This window comes from Grus americana, chromosome 1 (genome assembly GCF_028858705.1).
Source record: "Grus americana isolate bGruAme1 chromosome 1, bGruAme1.mat, whole genome shotgun sequence".
NCBI lineage: Eukaryota > Metazoa > Chordata > Aves > Gruiformes > Gruidae > Grus > Grus americana.
The window spans coordinates 119,022,115-119,035,299 of NC_072852.1; the positions used below are offsets into that span (position 1 = coordinate 119,022,115).

Sequence of the window (13,185 nt, forward strand, 5' to 3'; positions counted from 1 at the left end):
CGGCCTGCTCGGCCTCGCTTCGGTCGGCCGGTGGGCCCCGCTCCCCCCGCCCGCCTCCAGCACCGCCCGGCCGCGGTACCGACGCCCCCTGCGGGCCGGGGAAGGCGCCGCCGCAGCGCTGTGGGGCGGCGGTGAAGGCGGGCCGCCCCCTCCCGGACGCCCACCGTGCGGCAGGGACAGGGGCAAGGGCAGTCATTTCCCTTCCCCCACACCGCCGCCGTTACCGGCCTCGCGCCCCGCCCCAGCGCGCCAGAGCCATCCCGGCCCGGAGCGGCGCGGCTGCACGGAAATCGTCACACGCCGGAGGGCGGAGGGGGGCAGCGGTTACCCGGGCGACCAGGGCCCGCCCTTCACCCGTCGCACTCTTCCCCGCCCTCCCCACGTCAGCGCCGTCTCCCGACCGGCCGGGGTGGGGCAGCCGGGCCGCGTGATTGACAGTTACCATAGAAACAGGCTCGCCCCGTCGCCATTTTGTCAGTTGGCTTTTTTTTTTTTTTAAAAAAAACCCTCTTCCCGCCTGAATCGTGGGGTTTATTTTTTCTTTCCCCTCCTCCTTCCCACCTCCATCCCGAAAGACGTTATCGCACAAGAAAACGAAAGAACATCCTCCAAAAAAAGAAAAACCCCAAAACCCAAACAACTGTTCCTCGAGGGTCCGGCGGGGACACGCGAGAAGTTCGTCCCGCGCGGGCGGGCGCGGACAGGCTCGAGGCGGCAGCGGCGGCAGCAACAGCAGCGGTGCGGCGCGGGAGGGGAGCGGGGCGGCGCAGCGCCCTGGCGAAGCCGGTTCGCGAGGGAGGGAGGGAGGAGGAAGGAGGAGCGGGCGGGGAGAGAGGGAGGGGGAGGAGGTAGAGGCTGGCAGGCGGGGGAGGGAGGGAGCGAGGAGTTCCCGGGGGCTCGGTACGGCGCTGCGCTTCCCCCCCCACCCCCTCCCCCTCCTCCCTCCGCCCGCTCGCGCCCGCCCGCCGCTGTCCCCGCGCTGCCTGGCCGGGGCTCAGGCCGCCGCCGCGCCGAGCCGAGGCCGGGCCCTGCCGTTGCCGCCGCCGGGCGCTGCGCAGGTTTGGAACGCGCGCCATTTTGTGAGCGATAGAAAATCCAGCCCGGCCAGGAAGCGCCGCGGATCCGCCCGCCGGGCCGGGCCCCCCCTCTTCGCCGCCCAGAGAGGAAGGCGCGCAGCGGACAGACCCCGCAGCCGGTGCCCCCCGCGCCCTGAGCGGCACCGGCACCGCCGCCAGCCGTGCGGGCCCGAGCGCGGCGGGGCGGCCGGACTGCGGAGCGCACAAGAGGGAGGCGCTGCCGCGCCGGGGCCCCTGGCCGAGGCCGGGGGAAGCCTTCGCTCCTCGCCCTGCCTGCGCCCGCCGCTCAGGGGAAGAGGCCTCAACCGGGAGAAGCCGGGCCGGAGCGCAGGGCCCGCCACCCCCCACACCGGTAAGTGAGACGCCTCAGCCGGTGGCGGGGAAGCTGCGCAGCGGGACGAGCTGGTGCCACCTCCCGGCCCGGCGCGGTCGAGGGGGGCGCAGCGCAGGGGGCAGCTCCGCTGCCATCTTAGAGAGAGGAGGTGGGGAGACCGCAGGGGCCCGCCGAGCCCCGGGCCGGAGCTGGCAGGGCCGGGACCCATACCGGGCTTCGGACCTAGCCTTCTTCCCCGCCCTCCCTACCGCCGCCCCCTTCTGGGGTAGGCCGGGCATGGCCGGGGGGTAGCGGCGGCGGCCGCGGCCTCGGCCTCTGCGGCCCTTTTCCCCCCTCGGCGTCCGGGAGAGGCTGTCGCTGCCGCCTTGGGAAGCGGAGCGGCGAGAAGGGCCGCGGGACCGGCGATGGAGGAAGGGAGCTCGTCTGGATCCTCTCGCTCTTATGCGCAACGCCCTGCGGTGGGCGGGTGCGAGGTCTCGCCCCGGTCTGGGAGCAGGGAGAGGGAGGCGAGGAGGGCGTCAGGAGTTGAACCATCAGCTGAGCAGGCACCTGTTGTGGTGGAGGCTTTAGGTGCCTCTGACTGTACCCGTGTGAGGGACTTGTGTGGTAGGTGGGGAAGTTGGAGGCCGATGTAGAAGGAGTACTTGTGTGAGATGACTGTCATCTGGGCGGGGGGTGGGGAAGAGGAGGGAGAAGCAGTTGGGAATAGGCACAGGGACACACAGGCACTTCTATATTTTAATAGCTGGCCGTGGCCTTTTAGGAATTTAGCTTTGTGTTACTGAAGAAATTTGAGACCTCATCGGATACATAGGGTGCTCCTTCTCTGGAGTGGGATTCCCTCCTGCTACCACAAAATCAGGAAACACAATTAAAAGTGCTGTAATTTGAAATTACGAAATTGGTGCATTTTTGAATCTCAATCAGCTTTGAAGTTTTCAGTTTAGTCTGTCCAAAGACTATGTAGGGGTTCTTTGATCGTGTGTCTAGATTGCTGCTGTTACTTAGTTCTCCTATTACTCCACAGTCATTGGGGGAAATAAACATTCATTGTTCTTTAAAATTAACAAAGACAGAATATCTGACTACAAAATAAATCAACGAGCATGTTTTTGACAATCTACTGTTTTAACCTGAATGAGAGTGTGCTGTTAACTTTTACCAGTAGGTATATATAGTCACACTTACGTGGATATACTATCATAGAGGGGTCTAGATAAGTAGAAATTAAGAACTTGTTTTATTAGCGCTTTGGTATTTCATTCTTCTTTCCTTAAGAAAAGGAGTGTAAAGCTGAAGAGTACGTTGATGATGTCTGGTGATAAATAAGCAAACATTTTGTTTGTAGTAGTATTTAATTAAATGGCTGTAACCAAGCAGAATTTAACTTACCTCATTGGAATAGTCTGTAGCCCTAAAAAGTTTTGGTAAACTTGTTTCTTTTTTTCTCCCTTCCCCCCAACCTCTGTAGGTTGGATATTTTTGGAAAATTAATTATACTTTATAGAATTAGAATAATAACACAGAAAATAACTTGGAGTATGAGCTAATATTTGTTAACTGTTATCTATATATATTTGGTGAACTTGGTGTGTGTGTATACATAGAGACTACTTTTGTAGGCTACACTTAGTGTTTTTGGCTTATATGTATTACTTAGAACCAGAGTGTTTTTAATTGCAGCCTAAAGTAGAATGTGTGTGGTGTTAATGTTAAATTTACATTTTCTGCTGTGAATTAAAAATTATGTCAAAGTTTATGAAGCTTATTGAGTTTAATTCATGCTTTCTGAATATTCTTTGAGTAAAACAAGTGTATCTTGTTCAAAATTGAATAAAGAGCACAGTCGTCTTAAATCAAGAGGGCAATTCCTTCTGTTAATTTATTGTGTACATATGTACATGTTACAATAGTTTAATATTGTTTCCAGGCATATAGGTAAGAAAGATAGTTTGTTGTATGAGCAACAATGTTACAGTTCCTGAATGAATACTTGGGTGGATTTAGAACTTGTCATTGGAATCCCCTCCCCCACATTGGACAGTGACAGAGAAGCCGCAACAAGGATAATTTTACCTAATAGCAGCCAAGTGTTCTCTATTTCAGTGTCAATTTATGGGTAGTATTCTCTTACTTGCGTAAAATAATGAGGCAGTCATCAGGAATTTATGAATTTTTAAAGTACATGGATTTTGTGTAGACAGGGAATTAACACGTGATAACCATAAATGTCTTCTAATGGACTGGTTGATAGTTTACACAAAGTAACAAAAAACATGACTGGTATCTAGTAAAAACTGTGTGCCTCTTCTGAGCTTTTAAAGTTACATTTAACTAGGACATATTTGCTAACGTATACTGCATTATAAAATCTTAATTCTGATAGGGCCTTACAAAGAAATGTGTCTGGGCTAACTGTATTATTAGGCTTTGCCTTAATGGACTTACTGTGAGATTTTTGTCATTTTAGTTCAAATTAGTTAGGCAACACCTTAACACAAAAGGGAAAAGTCCGTTTTAGGTTATGCTAACATGTGTGAAACTGTACCACCTGGTCATATGGTAGAATGCAAAAAGAATAGTTAACAAAATGCATGAAAAACTGTACCTCTGTTTGCTACGACAGCATTTTACAGTTTCATCTGAACTCAAATGGGTAGCGATTTGAAGACTAAAACGTACTCTTACCAAAGAAGCAATTTTGTTGCTATAATTAGATTCTCTTTTCAGCATTCCTCTTAAAACCTCTTTATTTCAGGTGGTTTTAACTCTGGCTATGGGACTGTAGGTTGAAAGTTGTTGTTACAGCTTATGTTTTTGAGTAAGAATTGAAGACCTGTATATGTTTAGTCTTTCTATGGGCATTTTTAATGCTATTTGGAGAACTATTTTCCAAAGTGAAGGAAAAAACTTTCTGATATCTTTGTTTTATGGGAGCACAGGAGACTTGTATAACTTCTGAAATCCTTTTGTAAATAGATCTGTTGTTGTAGAATAGGATTATTTACAGAGAACTGCTGCTTTTGTCTTTATAACTGAGTACAATAGATTATTTGTTAAGTTTACAGTTTCATCTCTCTTTTCAGTAAGAGTTTGGTAAGAAATATCTTTTTTTTTTTAAATTTATATAATAACTTTTTTGCTAATCAGACATAAAGAAGTCTAAAAGACTTGATATGTTTATGCTGTGAGGCTTCTTTTTTTGCTCTACAACTATTTGAAATAATCCAAAAAACCTTTCTGAGCAAACATACCTTTCTTATAACCTTAAGAGGGGAAAAAAGTAAACAAGACATTCTGAGAAGGGTAATGCTCTCCTTTTCTTTCCTCACCTCCATGGCTCCTTCAGGAGGAGAATTATGGGAACTGTAGTCTGTTGATGGTTTTAAAACACTGGAGAAACTTTTGATGATTAGAAACAGTAGTTACTTCCAAACCACATATTCTATATGTACAGTTATCTAGTACTCTCTCTTTGAGGTGATACAATATGCAAATAGAATTGCAGTGACCTAATCATTAGTTGTGTGTAACAATTAATGTAACAGTTTGTAATTGATGTCCATTGGTTGTCTTTTTTCCTTATGTGGAAGGAAGGTAAAATTCTGCATTTGATTGTGTTTTATCCAAGCATGCCTGAAAAAAATATCTGAACTGCTTTTGCTAGTACAAATGTGTTTCATTGCTTTAGAAAGGGTCTCTAGTTCATACTTACCCCAGTTTTATTGGGAGTTTAGCTCCATTTCCCCTAATACTCATATATATGAGTCTTGTCCAGTATCTGTGGGTGCTTAATTATGGCTTACTTGTGTGAGAGCACAGATCAAAAAAGGAGCTCCTCTTTGACTAGAAAGCACATAGCGATGAGACAGGCCACATCCCGTTGTCTTCATAATGTTTCCTTTACCATCTCTTGCTTCCCCCCCCTTTTTTTTTTCCTTCTCCTCCCCAGTCTCTGAAGGATAGGTGAGTTTTTCCACAGTTGAAAAGGACAGAGATGGGGTGGCTTGATGTGAAAGGTACTGACATTACTGTATCCTCATTCCTTCCAAAATGTCCTGCCCATATGTTTTGCAGGGAGAATACCCACTGAAGGGCTAGGGAGATGTAGAAGATAGTTCCCAGTCAGCTCTGTTTACGTCCATACAGTGTGAATGCTCTGGAACCTCTGAGGTCTAGATAGTAGCTATTTCAGTTACGATATATGAAGACATAATCAGTTTAATTTCAGCTCTGAATATAGCATTTCTTAAAAGCAGTGAAAATGTTTCTGTAATTAAAATAACATAAGCTAGCACTTATTTGTAAACATACTCCTTGCAAAGTTTCCAGGGTCTTAGTAGCACTAAAAAGCTGAAAGTGAAACTGAGTAAATGAAAGTGAAATAAACTCCGTTAAGTGTCAGTTTTGTTCCAGCTCTGAGAAACCAAGTTTTCAATTTATGTGTTACATAAAGTTCCAAAACCTTCTATTCTTTTTTTTTTTACCCCTTTTTCTTTTCCCCCAGAGGCAAATAAAAATAGACTGTGTGTTGAGTCAGTTAAAGGAACAGTTAATAATGTATTAATACATCTATGTGTTGAAAAGTTTCCTCTTTCTTTTTAATAGCTATTTGGATGGTGAAATAAGAGAGGAATGGAAATGTAAAAATTGATTTCTGATGGCAGAGTTATTCTTTCAAAATAGAATTGAAAAAAATTTGAGTGGATTTTGATGAGTTACTGAAAAAAAAATCAAACTAGCAGAATGACTAGTTGGCACAGTCATAGTTAAATGCATTTTAGTGATTAAATTAAATTTGCCAGTGAAACTTTTAAATGCTAGTGTCCTGAAGACCTATTGTTTGTTGGTTTTTGGCTTCCTGGCTTCAAACGCAGGTAGCTAAAATTTTTGTTCATTCAAAATCCCGTTTTCCTATATGTCCTCAAATCTTAATTTGTGTTCCTGTGAACTATGTAAATTGCTAATAACTTTTCATTTACTTTGCCAGTGGACCTGTTGCTGAGGAGTGAATTGGAGCATAGCACATCCACTTCCTTTGGAGAGGAAATAGTTTTGTGTCCATGCTATCAGTTTACTGCTTAAACAGAAGGAAGGGGTAAAAAGAGGAAAAAAAATATTGTCAGGTAGGCAAGTTAATGTATTAGTACTTACTTAGTTCTATATTTTCCTGAACACTATGAATTTCCTTACGCTGATCTCTGTTTGGTCCGTCCAGTTGTAACCACAGCTCTTTTCCTACTTATAAACTTATAACCATATATATTCTTGGTTTTTAAATACAATTTTAACAGGACATGTACATTAAATACATACAGTGTATGTGTTTGGTTACAGACAAATCAGTTTCTAATAGACTCTTTCAAAATCCGATTGATACTGGAAGCTCAGTAACTTTCCTGGATCATGTCTGATTCTGGCTTCTTTGTTGTTATTCTAACTTGTGGATAAGTAGGCATCAATTTAATGGTATGCCAAAAATTACAAGTTAGTGTTTGAAATATATTGATGTCTGTTAATGTTACAAGACGTGATTGTTGCACGAAGATCTTGGCAGCTTCCCTTTCTGTAGAAGTTATGCATAAATGTTACAAATACTGGGTCATAGTTGTGGAATAATACAGCCGAATGTACATTTTTCACCATGATTGGATATTCATAAGCTTAGAATTCTGTGTTCTTGTATTTAGGGTGACTTTCCTGTCAATGTCATAGTGTGCCTTCAGAAGTTGAGATTTTTATGGCAGGCTCTATGCAGGAAAATGAGCATTACTGCAAATGCTGAACACGTACGTGATTGCACATATCTGTCTATGTCTTCCCACTGAAATCAGATTTTTGCTGAAGTTCCATATATGCTAAGGCTACAAACTTACATTACACTTTCCTTTCCCCCAAAATCAGAAGTACTAGTAGGTGCAGTTCTGGGGAGAGGTCAGTTAAGTATGCAGTTACTACAGCTTCATTTTGAATGACCCTTATATCTCCTCAAACTTTTCCTGATGGTTTATTATTTTTAATACACACCACATTTTACAAGCTTAGTTTCTAAGTGAATTAATGTCTTCTGTGAACTATGTCTACTAGAGACAGCATCATAAATGATTCATTTGTGTTGAAGGCTGTGGAAAGAGTATATATGATACTGTGTTATAAACTATAGTTGAAGTTTGTATTATAAGGACATAGTTAAAAATTGCTTAGTTTTGCATTGTTGTACTACTTAAGAGGACTTGGCTGGGATCTGATTTCCATTTTGTTTTGTACTGTATGATAGGAAGTAAGTATTATTTCTTTCTCCATTTAATCAGGATTTCATGACTTTGAGATGCATACCCGTTCATTCCTAATGTTCTCCTATGTAGCATTTTTGTTTTGGCATTGTGTAAATGCATATATGCTTGTGGTTTGTTTTTTCTTCTGGTAAATAAAAAGGGTTGTGAGTTATTGTAATTTGATAGTCTGTTGTACAAAAGCTTAATGATAGAAGGTCTAAACCCTCATAATCTGCAGGTGTGAATGGAAATCAATGATATCTGATGTGGCCCTTACAAGAGGTTTTATGTCCTGCCTTTGTAGGATTTGTTTGCAGATATTTTCACCTGTGTATTTTACACAGTGTGCAATCATGATTTGCAGTTCACAGTGTCCATATGACTCTACTTTCAGTCTTTTTACCCATCAAAATATTCATTTACGTATCTCTGTGGAGTTAAATTAACCAGAGTCATGTTCACAGCATGGACATTTTAAAACTGTGAGTTTAGTTTTGAAATCTTGGAAATCCAGTTTGCATGTGTGGAAACAGATTGTTGGAGTACAAGTACTTGGCTGCCTTACCTTAGTGGTTAATGATAACACTGTCAACTTTTGTTGTCATTCTGAAATCCAGATTTGCTCTGCTTCATGTGATGGGGACTAGAAACTTATGTAATGCTTTTCTCATGTAAGGAACCATTAGAATTTGAGACAATTTCTAGATGTGGATTTGAAGGTAATACCTAGTGTCCCTTTACTTAATTTGCATACTGCCAGACAATTGCAGTAAATCAAAATACAAGGTTTTTCTAAAACATTTCCGTTTAGTTTCTTACAGAAGTTAATAGAGCAAGGAAGACATGTTGGCCAAGTTACATGTGTTATCTTGAGTTTAGTTTAAAAAAATTATAGTTTAAAAAAAATTGGGTTTTTTCCCTCTTCTTATAATGCAAAGAAATAGTTGTATACCTGCATAAGGCAGGTATATCATTCTGGTTTTCTGCTGGATGTTCTTAAGCAACAGTTATTTCAAGAAATGAGAAAACAAGTTCTATCTATAGTTCACAAGGTTCAGGTATCATGTTTTGAAATCATTCTCTCTTCTGCACAATTTATAAAAATGCTACTTCTCTAATTGAACGGAGATATTTTAAAATATGTTTGTTTCAGTTTAGCTACTGTTCTAATAGAAGTGAAATATAAAAGTAAAATGTATGTAGCAATACACTGGGACATTCACCTCAGTGGTTTGTGTATGAAGGAATGTACATACGTGACAAACTGACATTTTTAAGAGGTCTTCTGAAGCTCTGCCAGTGTATGCGTGTGGTGCTTTGCATTTGGAAGCATTAGAGATGATCAGTCTGTATCCGTGATTTGCGTGCATATAGACTATCAGTATTTGTAGTATGTGGGGCTTTTATTTAATGGCAGAAAAAAATGATCTCAATAGCTTTATAAATGCTTATTAAAAAATAATCTTAAGATAAAGGAATCACCAAATTGGAGTAGTTCTTATTGTTAAATATTTTCCTAATACTGAGAAGTTCATGGTAGACTTACATTCTGAAGCATAGGAGGTGGTGGTTTTTTTTTTTTATTCTGTCCAATGTAATAATTTCTCATTCTTAAAAAAAAAAAATTGTGTGAAAAAGATTTCATTGACCTTAGTGTACATTTTTTGCCCTTTACTGTGTATTTCCAAAGTCTGTTATGAGAGGGGCTACTTAATTGACCTCCCCGATGTCATTCATCATTTTGTATGTCTTTATTGCTTTTTTTTTTTTTTACTTTAAAAGTATCATCTTAGGCCTACATAGCTAAACCAGTATTTTATCATACTGTTTGCCTTGCTCTTTTTTGTTAAGGTTTTGAATCTTGTAGTTCCTATCTAATTTTATTGAAATATGAGAATATGTAATTATTTCTATACAAGAGTTTGAATATGGGATGAAGAGTTTAATTCTTAGACTTCCATATTTGAAAAATTTTCCCTTGGTATTTTCTGATATAGGATTCTTTATGTGCTTTGCTTTCATTTTCTTTCTCTGGACTACTGCTACTTCAAAAAAAAAATCTTAATCTTTGTAAGTTTTGTTTGCATAAAACAAAGCAATCTGAGATCTGTGGTTTGAGGTGAGGCAGAAGCTCAAAATACATTTTTAGCAAGCATACAGTGGGCCCAGAATACAGTTTCTAAGTTATGTATCAGTCCTTACATATATTCTGAAACGTATGAGCTCCCAACTTGACAGTGCTGGTTTATTTAAGTATTTGAGGAAACAGGTATGCGTTACATTCCATATGTTGTAAGCATGGTCTTTCTCCTTATATTTTAATCTTGAGTACCTCTGTACAGTTTCATTTGACTTTATTAGTTATTTCAATACAAAACTCAAACTAATTCAAGCTCTCAAACACTGACAAAAATGGGAAAATTATCTCTTGCTTTTGGTGGTCTGAACTATCTTTCATCATGCAGTAAATATAATATTTTGGTTTTTTGTACAAGTTGTTAATAATTGCACATTGTCCAGACCTTGCACTTAGTCTCAGGTTTGTGACTTTTTCATAGGCTTGTGCACAGATGTAACATTTTAGTATCTGAATCTAGCAAATGCTAATGGATTCTTTCAGTATCTTGTGGGAGAAATGTTTTTCAGTGATTAGTATCTAATGTACAGAAACAACCCTCCACCAAACCTAGAAATATTTATGTATCTTGCTTATTGGCAGTCTAACCTAAGGCACTGAGTTCCTATTTTTTGAGGTGGGGAGAGGAGTTCCTGAGATTTTAGGCATTTTGTATAGCACTTCATATTGCTTTCCATACACACAGCGGTTTTTGCCTTACTAACAGGAGATAAATACAAGTTACAAAGCTGCTTTTTAGCAAGGGGAATGAAAGCAAAAAAGGTAAAGTGACTTGCCCAAAGTTACAGTGATGCAGCAGCTGGAATGAAGGTTAAGGGTTTAGATGTCTCATGTCTTAATAGCAGGATGCAATGTATTTGCAGTTGCATTTGACTTGAGTTTATATTCTGAGTGCTTTGTAACTCAGAGAAGCAGTCTCTTATGGTTGGAGAGTGACTCAGCATATCCAGATAGAGGTCTGCTCAAGGGACTTAGGATTTGTTTGGAAATTCGGGGGAATTGGAGTTCAAACTAATTTTTCCCAAAGGGAGTTTGCTTATCTTTGCAAGTGAAAAATGATATTTTTTAAAAATCTCTTTCCCCATTTGATACGCATACCTTGATTTTGGAAAGAACTGATGGAGTATTTCAGTAAATAGTATAATTTATGGTATAGCTGGCATTTACTATATAGCTTTGTTTTCTATGTGCTATCCTCCTGATGTACATGATAAGCATCTGTTCAATGAATAAAATAGCATTTGACTGTGTAAGTAAACATTGTGTTGCAAAATATATAAAAGAGACAGTATTCTGTATCAGGCCTGCCTTAAAATCAGAGACTAAGAAATGTTTATGACACTTATAAGACTTTTTTCACATGGAAGGAAAAAGAGTCATATATGGTATTTGCCCAGTTTGTATCATTGAAACATCTCCATCTTGTTAGTACAGAAGCTCCCACCTCTCCCACCTGACCTGGCAGGGCTGAGTTCTCAATCTTGTGAGTCAGCCACTTGAGAGTGAACAGTTCAGGGAACAGTGGGTTACCTGTGCAAGCATATAGTCGGTGTATAAACCACACTTTGTATGCTTGGGTTTGGTTGGCTTTCATGAGGAAGAATTGGCTAAATGTCTTAAATATGACTCTTCTACAACAATAATCCGTGTTCTAGTTTCAGCTGATCAAACTTGTCACAGAGTCTTGAGACATTGGTTGGTAGTAGTGGCAATGAAGAGAAGCAAACTGACAGAAGCTGATGAGCAAAGATTGAAACTATTGGTCGTCTTAAACTTGGGGAAAATTTGAGAAGACTTCTTTTTTTTTTTTTTAAATCCAGATCGATTCCATCTTCTAACATGAGATAGGACCGTAGGCTGGTACATAATTTCAGTGCTGAGAGAATGCTGAAGGGCACCACAGCAACAAACAGTATATTCAGAGAAAAGCACAAGCAACATTGATTTTCTCCCTCCTTTCCTTCTACTAAACTGTTTTCTCCTTCCACCCACCCAAATCTGGATATGATTTCCTGGGGCTAGTGAAAATTACCTTGCTCTCCCCAAAACTGTACCTATGCCAAATTTGAAATAATTGATAAAAAAGAAGCAAAGAGATGAAAAGCAACAGCTCTTTGTTTTCATATCTTATTTAGAAGGGGAGTGGGACACGTGCAGTATTTAATGTGATGAAGTTATATGTGTTTGTTTTACAGCATAAGTATTAGCAAACTGATGTGAAGTTCATGCTGCAAGATGTAGAACCACTGAAGCACTTTGAGGGAAATTGTTGAAAGAGTCGTTCTAAGGCAAAGTGTGCAACAAGGAGTTCTTTGAAGGCAGTTACAGCTTGAGCAGCTCCCCTTCTCTCCAGATTCTGGCTGCTTGTTCCCACCTGCTTTGTGTTGGCACAGCTGTTTGTAAGACCAACCAGTGAATCAGACTTGGAAACTGAGTTGGCTGAAATATATAATTTTATATATATAACATTTGGGTGTGTGTGGGGGTGGAGAATCAGGTTACTGTTCAGTCAGATCGGTTCCCAGAGCCGGTACACTGTGCTGCTGCTCAGACATTTGACAAGATAATGGAATGGGTTGTGTGGGTGGACAGGAACAGGGTGCCTAGAAGAGGCAGGGGTTGGTTAACTGGCTCTGATAGCACTGTTACTTAATGGAGAACATAATTCTGAGGAATTTTTGCCACCCCTCCTGTAGTAAATCACTCCCCTGTCAGTCTCTTTCTTTCTCAATCTCTCCCCCCCCCGTCTCCCCCACCACCACACTCTGCCTCTCTCAGACTTTTGCTTTCTATCTTTGATGTCCTGCTTATTCCCCCTCTAATGTTCCCACCCTAATGCTGTTCCGCTTGTGTGCACTCTTAACACGTGCTACCACAGTCTTACTTGGTAACAAGTTCCAACTCCTGCTTGCTTTCTAGCTCTCCTGCTTGCTGTCTAACCCTCCTCCTTACTCCTGATGCACCTGTTTTCTTGTGCTTTTTTCAATTGTGCTCTTCCTCTAGTTCTTCCTCACTCTCGCTTGCTCTTTTTTACAATTTTCTAACTTCTGCTCATGCCCTTTTTCTCCAATGTCCTTTCTAGTGCTCGGTCTCTCAAGCACGTCTTTTTTGTCACTTGCTCAGTCTCTTGCTTGCTCGGTGTTTTCTCCTGCTTGTTGTTTCTCACTTATTCTTACTCTCTCCTCCCCTCTGAGAACAATGCTTTTGAAGGGGGGAAAAAAATCCACATTTTAAAGAAACCCAAGGTTTTTAATTTTCTGTTTAGTTTTTCCCCCCCCCCAAACATTACCACAAAGCAATACAATATATAGATTTCTTTTCAATCTCATGCATTTCTGAAATTTTTACTTGAATTCTGTATTG

General features: G+C 41.4%; 1 protein-coding gene across 1 annotated transcript in view; it reads left to right on the forward strand.

The window, feature by feature from the left end:
• Positions 1 to 268: 268 nt before the first annotated feature.
• The window catches only part of DYRK1A (dual specificity tyrosine phosphorylation regulated kinase 1A), a 94,542-nt gene continuing 81,625 nt past the window's right edge, over positions 269 to 13,185 (forward strand). Inside the window, exon 1 of the mRNA XM_054836507.1 lies at positions 269 to 1,428. The gene's annotated coding sequence lies outside the window, so the exon portion shown is untranslated. The remainder of the gene's footprint in view (positions 1,429 to 13,185) is intronic.